Source organism: Elephas maximus, chromosome 1 (assembly GCF_024166365.1).
Source record: "Elephas maximus indicus isolate mEleMax1 chromosome 1, mEleMax1 primary haplotype, whole genome shotgun sequence".
NCBI lineage: Eukaryota > Metazoa > Chordata > Mammalia > Proboscidea > Elephantidae > Elephas > Elephas maximus.
The window spans coordinates 78,144,236-78,154,746 of record NC_064819.1 but is presented as its reverse complement, the minus strand read 5'-3'; the positions used below and the strand labels follow the sequence as shown (position 1 = coordinate 78,154,746).

Here is a 10,511-nt window from a genome sequence, read left to right as displayed (position 1 = left end):
GGCCAGCTGAGGTGCTTGCTGAACGAAAAGGGAATAGGGAATGGATGATAGAAGAATGTAGCTGTAAATACCAGCTACAGGCACATGACCAGGTGCAGACTATAAGATATAAAGAGGGTTATTGCATTTTCAGTTGTATGTATGTTCATTCCATCATTTTAGGCCCAAGTATGACTTGATAATTGTCTTTATTCAGAAATTATGTATGGTTCAAAAAGGTGTGTACAGGTGCCAAGGTGCCAAGTGGTGGACTGTGATGGTTAAGATTGTTTGTCAATTTGGCTGGGCCATGAGTCTCATATTTTTGTAGTCGTATAGTGCTGCGATCACTTCCTTGTTGAGATTTAATATATGATCACCCCCATGTTGGGATCTGCTGTGAGTAACCAGTCAGTTTAAGGGGAGCTTCCTTGGATATGTCAGCTACACTGAGTGTGGGAGGACATTCTGGCAAGGCTGGGGAGCTTTTGCTCCTTCTGGATCATGCAGCTGGCTGCTGTTTATTTGACCTTCAGTTCTTGGGGCTTGAGTTAGCAGCTTACCTGCTGTCTTGCATGCTGATCTTGGGATTCATTGATCTTCACAGTCTGTCAGCAACAAATCTGCTTCTGGCCTGCTGATCTTGGTCTCTCCAGCACCTGAGGCTTCATGAATCAGGAGAATACTCTTTCCTGACCCATGGAATTGAGACGTTACAGCCTCTACAAGTGTGTGAACCATTTCCTTGATAGAAATGTTTCACTCTCTGTATATTTTTATATGCTTTACTGGACCCATCCTCAGACACGAAGGAATTCAGAGAGTAGGGACAATGGAACAGAATTTTGAACCATAAATAGAAGTTATATATGAGGGAAAAAAGAGATAGGAGGGCAGAGAAGAAATTTATCCTTTAGGTCGATACAATTTTTTGCTTATTTGCTTCTTTTTATAGATATGAACAAAAAACAAACCAATAACAACAAAAACAAAAAAATCTCTGAGCTTCCAACATGGGTTTTGTACATGAAAAGGTGGTATGATTAATTTAAAGTATCCAATAAACTTCAAAAATGCTATGATTTTTTCTGCCATAATATCTTGAAATGCTTCTGTCACTGTACTAACTGAAGTGAAATTGTATGTCTTACCAGCTTGTCTCTTCCTTCAAACTCCAACCACTTGAGGGCAGGAACTATGTATGTTTTCTCCAGAGCCACATCTAGTGCTAAACACATGATAGGAGATTCATAATTGTCTCTTAATTGGAAGAGAATTAGACAGAATAAGAGTTAAGAAGTCAGAATGGCATAAAGCATGTTACATTCTTTTTTATATCTTATCATTCTCTGTATCCTGAAAGATGTGGTAGATAATTTAGCTGTAATTGTTGGGCTCTTGCAACATGATACAGAACAACATATAAGAATCTCCTTTAAAAAATAACCTTGGATGGTAACTAATGTCACAAAACAGTTTGTGTATAAAATTTTTAAGTGAAAACCTAATTTGAGCTATAAACATGCACCAAAAACACAACAAAATTGAAAAAAAAAAACAAAAATCCTTGGCCAGTTCATCAGGATTTTCCATAACCTGGATGAAATATCCCTTAAGAGTTATTTTCTTTTCCTTTGATGATATGCCACCAGACCCCTTTCTCACTACTGAGTCACCCTCTAGAGATCCTCATGACCAGGATCAAGGTGGCCTGAAATCTGGCTATGAGTACCAGTCTTGAAAAATTATAAACTCCCCTCCAAGTTAACAAATTGTATTTTGATTTATAACATCAGGCTCCTGTGACCTCTTTTAATGTGAATCAGTCCCTAGAACCTTATTACCCTCAGGGGATAATTTCACTGAGTTTAGCCTACCAGTAAAGCTGAGGTCCAATCCCTGGAATAAGAGACAAAAACAAAACAGTAATCATTTCTGGAAACTTGACTGTTTTCCAAAAATGAATTTAAAAATTATTCTGTTTAGAGTAAATAAAAATGATATTTTTATTCAATCTGACTCAAGGATTTCCCAGTTTTAGGTTTTATATATGCACACTCTTCTGTTTTCACTGGATTTATCTTTTAGCTGAGCATTTGGTTTCACTTCCCACCACCATTCCCACCACACACTCTAGTTGGGATGTCTAACACACTGATATAGTCTAACCATATTTACTGACTCTAGCATTTGGTAAGGAAATGCTACATTCTGCCTCTGTTTCACTGTAGAAACCAAGCTAAAATATCATTTCCATAAAATGCCAATCCAAAGCTTATTTTAAAAATCCAGGATATTAGGAAATAGTTTCCAATTTGCATCAGGAGCCATAGTAAAACCGTGAGTATTTTAAACCTTATTGCAAGACAACTAATAACTTCTAGGTAATGTTTGTTCTAGAGATTATTTTTAAAATATTGGTTTTTAAGGTTACCTGAAGTAGACGTATCTTTTTGATTTATGTGAGCATTGTACTGAACGTGAGAATCGAAACCACCCCCACAGCTTAATGTCTACATTAACATGACTTTAGTATTTCCGTATTTTCATCTGTTTTGATTCCTCCCAATAAAACACTTTCAGTATCTTTCCTTTATTGGGAAAAAACGTTTTCACTGAAAAGCACAAAAAATTATAATTTTTATATTACTGTGATTCCAGTAGCCCGGGGTTTGTGGAAAGAGATGAAGGCTAACACTTTTCTAATTTTGCCTTTATAAATTATACCATCTAGCATGTATTTGGTTTTCAAATAACCAGAAACAATTCTGTCCAAGCTCAGACATAAAAAGATAAAACTACTGTATAAAGGAGAAAAAAACAGTTATGTTCATGAAATTAGATGTTAGAAAGCAAAGATTTTATTGGCACCAGGACCTTTTTTGTCTTTTATAATGGTAATTGTTTTTCAATGAACAAAGATTTAATCAGTACCCCTGAAACTATGGCCCTCTGACACCCTGCTAAGACAGAACTAAAGCCACTCCCTAAATCCACCTTTTAGCCAAAGATCAGAGAGGCCTACAGAACAATCAAGAACACATGTGAGGAACATGTTTCTTAGTTCAATGAAGTATAGGAGACCTAATGAGCAACACCTACCCAAAAGCAAAGATGAGAAGGCAGGAAGCAACAGGAGATCTGGAGGAATGGACATGGGGAACCCTGGGGGTAAATTGAAAAAGGGAGAGTGCTGACATATTGCTAGAATTTCAACCAATGTCACAAAACAATGTGTATAAATTTTTGAATAAGAAGCTAATTTGCACTGTAAACTTTCACATTAAACACAATAAAAAATAAATAAATAGGGATAAAAAACCCATAAATAGTTTAATTAACACAGTAGGATAAAAAGTCCTGGGTCAGTGGAAAATGATGCATTGTCTAGAAGATACCCCTCTGGGTTATCTACCTATTCTGATTCAATGCCCAACTGTGTAAATATGAAAAAACTGATAGCAATACAAAACAGTTCTTGTCTATAGCTGAGTAAACTCTGTTCTGTCTACAAATGGTTTCTGTCCTCCTGGTTTGGTTGCTTTACTGTGGAAGAGGTTAACTTTGTATCCATTCTCACTTTTGCTTCAATAGTCCTCATCTGTAACTGTCTCTGTTCTTTGGATTTTCCTTTGAACTGGTTAAATCTGCCTGGTTCCTTTATCGTGAGATTAAAAAAAGAAATCTTGCCTTTCAAGGGCTTACTCTCTAGTGACAAATAAATTCAGTGTTGAACAATTATTTTTAAAAGATATTTAAATCAATAAATGCATCATTGTCTTAGTATTAAATTAGCCCAGCTTTTAAAAGCCAATAGGTATATTAAAAAATGTAATTGTATTAATATCAGGAGTCATCAGAGGCTTTTAAAATTTCACCCAAAAGGATGCCCTTAATCACCACTCCTATTTAACATTGTGTTGAAAGTCCTAGCTAGAGAAATAAGGCAAGAAACAGAAATAAAGGGCATCCAAATTAGTAATGAGAATTTAAACCACCCCTATTTGCAGATGATATGATACTATACATAGAAAACCCAAAAGGCTCCACAGGAAAACTACTGGAAGTAACAGAAAGGTTCAGCAGAGTAGGAATATACAAGAATCATTTGGATTCCTATACACCAATAAAGAGAACGATGAAACCCAGAAAACAATACCATTTATAATATCCAACTCCGCCCCCCCCCAGATACTTGGGAATATATCTAACCAAGGATATACAAGACTTATACAAAGAAAACTATAAAACACTACTGCAAGAAACCAAAAGAGATCTACATAAACAGAAAAACATACCACGCTCATGGATAGGTAGACTCGACATTGTAAAAATGACAACTCTACCCAAAGTGATTTACAGATACAATGTAATATCGATCCAAATATCAACAACATTCTTTAAAGAGATGGAAAAACGTATCATTAACTTTATATGGAAAGGGAAGAAGCCCTGAATAAGTAAAGCACTCTTGAAGAAGAAGAATGAAGTAGGAGGACTCCCACTACCTGACCTCAGAACCTAATTAATATACAGCTGTGGTAGTCAGCTGAAACAGCTACAAGGACAGATACATTGACGAATGGAACAGAATTGAGCACGCAGATGTAAATCCATCCACCTATGGTCACCTATGGCCCAAAGTCCATCAAATGGGGAAAAGACAGTCTTTTTAGCAAATAGTACTAGGAAATATGGAAGTCCATCTGCAAAAAAAATGAAAAAAGACCTATACCTCACACCATATACAAAAACTAACTCAAAATGGATCAAAGACCTAAATATAAAGCCAAAATCTATGAAGTTCATAGAAGAAAAAACAGGATCAACACTAGAGGCCCTAATACACAGCATTAAAAAAAAAATACAAATCACAACCAACAACACACAAGGTTCAGAGGATAAGCGAGATAACTGGAATCTTCTAGTAATTAAAGACTTATGCTCATCAAAAGACTTCATCAAAAAAGTAAAAAGAGAAACTAGAGACTGGGAAAAAATTTTGGCTATAACAAAACAGACAAAGATTTATTCTTCAAAATCTACGAGAAAATCCAGCACCTCTACAACAAAAAGACAAATAAGCCAATAAAAAAATGGACAAAGGAAATGAACAGATGCTTCATCAAAGAAGACATTCGAACAGCCAACAGACAGAGGAGGAAATGCTCATGATCTCTAGCCATTAGAGAAATGCAAATCAAAACTACAATGCGATACCGTCTCTTCCCACCGTTATTGGCACAAACCAATGAAACAGGAAATAACAAATGTTGGAGAGGCTGTGGGAGATCCAAACTCATGCACTGCTGGTGGGAATGCAAATGATACAACCATTTTTTGAAAATGTGATGACGCTTCCTTAGAAAGCTAGAAATAAAAATACCGTATGATCCATCAATCCAACTCTTAGGAATATATCCTAGAGAAATAGGAGTTCTCACACAAATAGACATAAGCACACTCATGTTTACTGCAGCATTGTTCACAATAGTAAAATATAGAAACAACCTAGATGCCCATCAACAGATGAATGGACAAACTCTGGTACATATACACAATGCAGTGTTACACAATGACAAAGAACAATGATGAATCTGTGAAGCATCTCGTAACATGGATGACTTGGATGAATCTGCAGGGCATTATGTTGAGTGAAATAAGCCAATCACAAAAGGACAAATATTGTATGAGACCACTACTATAAAAACTAATGAACAGGTTTACATACAAAAAGAAACAATCTTTGATGGTTACAGGAGAGGGAAGGGTTGGAGATGCGATAAGTGGTAACTTGTGTGACGGGTAAGACAGTATAGAATACTGGGGAAGCCAGCACAGCCCATACAAGGAAAGCTTATGGTAGTTCCATAGACACATCCAAACTCCCTGAAGATCCAAATCGCTGGGCCGAAGGCTGTGGGGACAGTGGTCTTGGGGAACATCTAGCTCAATTGGCATAACAGAGTTTATAAAGAAAATGTTCTACGTTCTACTTTGCTGAGTAGCATCTGGGGTCTTAAAAGCCTGTGAGCGGCCACCTAGGACACTCCACTGATCTCACCCCTTTGGGAGCAAGGAATAATGAAGAAAACTAAAGACACAAGGGAAAGATTAGTCCCAAGGACTAAGGGACCGCATCTAACATGGCCTCCATCAGATTGAGTCCAGTGCAACTAGACGGTGCCTGGCTACCACCACTGACTGCTCGGCCAGGGATCACAATAGAGGGTCTCTAGAGCTGGAGAAAAATGTAGAACAAAATTCTAACTCCAAAAGCAAGACCAGACTTGCTGGCCTGACAGACGCTGGAGAAACTCTGAGAGTAGGGCCCCGGGACACCCTTTCAGCTCAGTAATGAGGTCACTCCTGAGGTTCACCCTTCAGCCAATGATTGAAGGTCCATGGAACAAAACAAGACTAAAAGGGCACCCCAGTCCTGGGGCAGGGACTGGAAGGCAGGAGGGGTTGGGAAAGCTGGTAATAAGGAACCCAGTGTTTAGAAGAAAGATTGTTGACATGTCTTGGTATTAACCAATGTCATACAACATTGTGTGTACTAACCTTTTGATGAGAAACTAGTTTGTTTTGTAAACCTTCATTTAAAGTACAATAAAAAAAATAATTAAAAATTTTTTCACCTAAAAGAGTAATGAAACAAATTTTTGTTTCTATTTTTACATTATCAAGTTTTTCCAAAATTCAGCACATAATAGATGCCAACAGATTTTAATTACTAATATATTTAGATAATTTATGTTAATTAGTCTATAATAACTTCACTTCTTAACATATGTGTATATATATATATATACTTTTTTTTTTTTTGGCCAAGAGTGTAAGTTTTGCTTCTTACATATGAATAATAGATGATTTAATAAATTAGAGCTATGGAAGGTGCCAAGCAAATAGCCATACTTTCCTAAGATGTAAAACATATCATTCTCACAGTAGATTTTGGTATTCTGTGGTGACTGCATAGCGTGGAGAAGAAACACAAAATTACTTTACTCTTGTTACATGGTGGATGGTGTTAAACACGATCTATGCTAGATTATGGTCGGATTTTTGCCCTATAAAAATAGACTTTATTTTATTATATACAATAAAGAGTATAAGCACATGAGTAGCATAATCAGAATACCAATGACAAAGAAATGGCCTAGAGCTATGCTTCCCAAACTTTGCACATTGGAATCACTTTAGGATATTTATGAAATAACGGTTTGCTGGCTCCCACCCACAGACAATATGATTTAATTCCTATGGGATGCCACTCAGGCATCAAAGTTTTTAAAAGATCTGCCGGGGATTCCAATGTACAGCAATATTTGGGGATCATTGAGAGCTTTCTATTCCAAGTCTGGTCTCTGTATCAGCAACATCTGCAGCACCAGGGAGATGGTTAGAAGCACAGAATCTCCAGACACACTAACATCTACTGGAAGAGAATCTGCGTTTTAGCAAAATATTGAGGCCAATTCCTATGCACATTACAGTGTGAGAAGTATTGGTTTAGAGCAGTGTTACTCAAAGGGTGGTCCATTCACCAGTAGTATCAGCAGCACCCAGGAGCCCACTAAAAATGCAATGTTCTTGGAACATACTCTAGACCTACTAAATCAGTATCTCTGGGGGTCACGTCCAGAAATCTGTGTTTTAACAAAAGCTCTAGGAGAGTCTTAGGTACAGTGTATATACTAAATAAAAACCTGCATCTTGCATTAGTTGTTTTCGAATCCCTACAGACAATACTTAGATTATCTTCCACAGAAAACGAAGTCTCTAAAGCTATCAATTAGGGACCTACCTAATAAATAGTTAACTATGAGATAGAATGGAAAGTGAACAGGGAATGAATGCCTCTTACCTTAAACAAACCTGTAGGAATACATCTATCATCTATTATCTGTCTATCTGTCTGTCTACCTATCTAGCTGTCTAACATCTATGTAGAGCTTTGACACCAAGACAAAGATCTTGTTGTTGTTGTTGTCTATGGTCTCATACTTCTCTTATTATGTATCCTATACACACATCCTGGAAACCCGGGTGGCATAGTGGTTAAGTGCAATGGCTACTATCCAAAAGGTCAGCAGTTCAAACGCACCAGGCGCTCCTTGGAAACCCTAAAGGGCAGTTCTACTCTGTTCTATAAGGTCGCTATGGGTCGGAAACGATTCGAGGGCGACGTTTTTATTTATTTATTTCTTTTTTTTAAACACGTTCTGACTTTCATTTGACATCCTTTCTTTCACGGCCAGCAGAGAGAATAGAAGAGGGGTACATTATGTGAGAGAGAGAAAGAAAAGGGCAACCAGAGAAGACAAGAAAGGGAAAAAGAGGTTGGGGTGGAAGGCGAGCGTGCGTAGGGAAGAAAACTGGAGGAGTGTGGAAAACGCGTACTCTTGCAGAAAAAGTAAAAATGCCGGAAACAGGGTTGAACAGGGAATATTTAAGTCCCGAGCATGGGCCCAATCCCCACTAATATAACTTTTTGAAATAAAATGTGGGCGACAGACACTGTGGGTGGGCATCGCAGAAAGCTGCTGAAAGACCATTTCAACCCCGCGCGGATAAAATCTGCATCCCCAGGCCTCTACTCTTTAAAGCGGATCCTGTAACTCCGTGGTCTTCAGGGGCAGGCTAGGGCGAGGCGGGGGTGGGGTCATTGGGAAAAGGGGACGTGGGGCGGGTGGCGTGGCCTCCGGTCTTTAAAAAAAAAGAAAAAATTTTATTGCATTATTTCTGTTGTCCAGGGCAAGTTCCAGGTTCTCTGTAAAATGTATTCTTTCCTGCTTTTCTGTTTTTAGAAATAATCTTTTTCTCTTTTGTGAACAAACCAGTTTTCAGTCATTTTTTATGGTTGCCATCCTGTAAAGGGGTTAGAGGACGTGTCAGGATGGCCGAGTGGTCTAAGGCGCCAGACTCAAGCTTTCGCTTCCCGCGCTCGGGGTTTCTGGTCTCCATATGGAGGCGTGGGTTCGAATCCCACTTCTGACACTGTTCAGTTTTGTTCCTGTCAGGCTTCTTTAAAAGTTGAAGCTTGGACCCCACAACAGTGGAGATTTCTTCTTGCTCTTGCCGGCTTAACTTTCCTCATGCTCTTAATCAGCTCTTCCTATCTGCCTCGCCACATCCTGCCCCTCACCCCGCAAGTACTAGGCCATCACTCTCCGTTTCTTGGCCTTTACTCTCTTCCCACCGTCCATAATGCAACCCTTCTTACCTCAAAAATGCCCAGCCACGAGCACTCTTGCCAAGGGCCTAGCGACTCTGTACCGATCTCACAGCAAAACATAGCAAAGAAAGAGGCATCTCTGGCAACTCAAGCCAAACAGCTGACAAATGAAAAGACCTGAACTAGAGAATTCTGGAATGTTTCCAGAGTCTTTCGGACGAAATGTAAAGCCTCGTGGCGCCTGATGCAGGAGAAAGCCATGCAAGGGGCAAGCGCGCTGGGGAAGCCACAGGTCAAGCAACACCTGGACACCAGGAAGAGAAGCCCTCTTCCTCCCGCAATATCTAGCCAGCATTCTCTCCAGGCAAATCCTCAGGGCTCGGAAGCAAAGGAAAACTACTTTAAAGACTCAGATTTATTTTCACAAAGAAGGGAAAAGGATGATTTGGGGCTGAGAGAAAATAAATCCATAATCGGCACTGTTGTTGTCGTTAGATGCCTTGGAGTCGTTCCGACTCGTAGCGACCCTATGCACAACAGAACAAAACACTGCCCGGTCTTGACCCATCCTTACAATCGTTGCTATACTTGATCTCATTGTTGCAGCCACTGTGTCAATCCACCTCGTTGAGGGTCATCCTCTTTTCCGCTGACCCTGTACTCTGACAAGCATGAAATACTTCTCCAGGGACTGATCCCTCCTGACTACATGTCCAAAGTATGTAAGATGCAGTCCCGCCATCCTTGCTTCTAAGGAGCATTCTGGTTCTACTTCTTCTAAGACAGATTTGTTCTTTCTTTCTGCAGTCCATGGAACATTCAATGTTCTTTGCCAACACCACAATTCAAAGGCGTCAATTCTTCTTTGGTCTTCTTTATTCATTGTTCAGCTTTCACATGCACATGGTGCCATTGAAAATACCATGGCTTGCGTCAAACACACCATGGTCTTCAAGGTGACATCTTTGCTTTTCAAAACTTTAAAGAGGTTCCTTGCAGCAGATTTACCCAATGCAATGTCCTTTGATTTCTTGACTGCTGCTTTGATGGCTGTTGATTATGGATCCAAGTAAAATGAAATCCTTGACAACTTCAATCTTTTCTCTGTTTATCATGATATTGCTCATTGGTCCAGTTGTGAGGATTTTTGTTTTCTTTGTGTTCAGGCGCAATCCAAACTGAAGGCTGTGGTCTTTGATCTTCATTAGTAGGTGCTTCAAATCCTCTTCACTTTCAGCAAGCAAGGTTGTGTCCTCTGCACAACACAGGTTGTTAATGAGTCTTCCTCCAATGCTGATGCCCTGTTATTTTTATATACTCCAGCTTCTCGGATTATTTGCTCAGCATACAG

At 39.0% G+C, this 10,511-nt stretch overlaps 1 non-coding gene across 1 annotated transcript; it reads left to right on the top strand.

Moving 5' to 3' along the window:
- The first annotated feature begins 8,875 nt into the window (after nt 1-8,875).
- Nucleotides 8,876-8,982, top strand: TRNAL-CAA (transfer RNA leucine (anticodon CAA)). The gene is made up of 2 exons: nt 8,876-8,913; nt 8,937-8,982. It is a non-coding gene; the product is annotated as a tRNA-Leu (tRNA).
- The last annotated feature ends 1,529 nt before the right edge of the window (nt 8,983-10,511 follow it).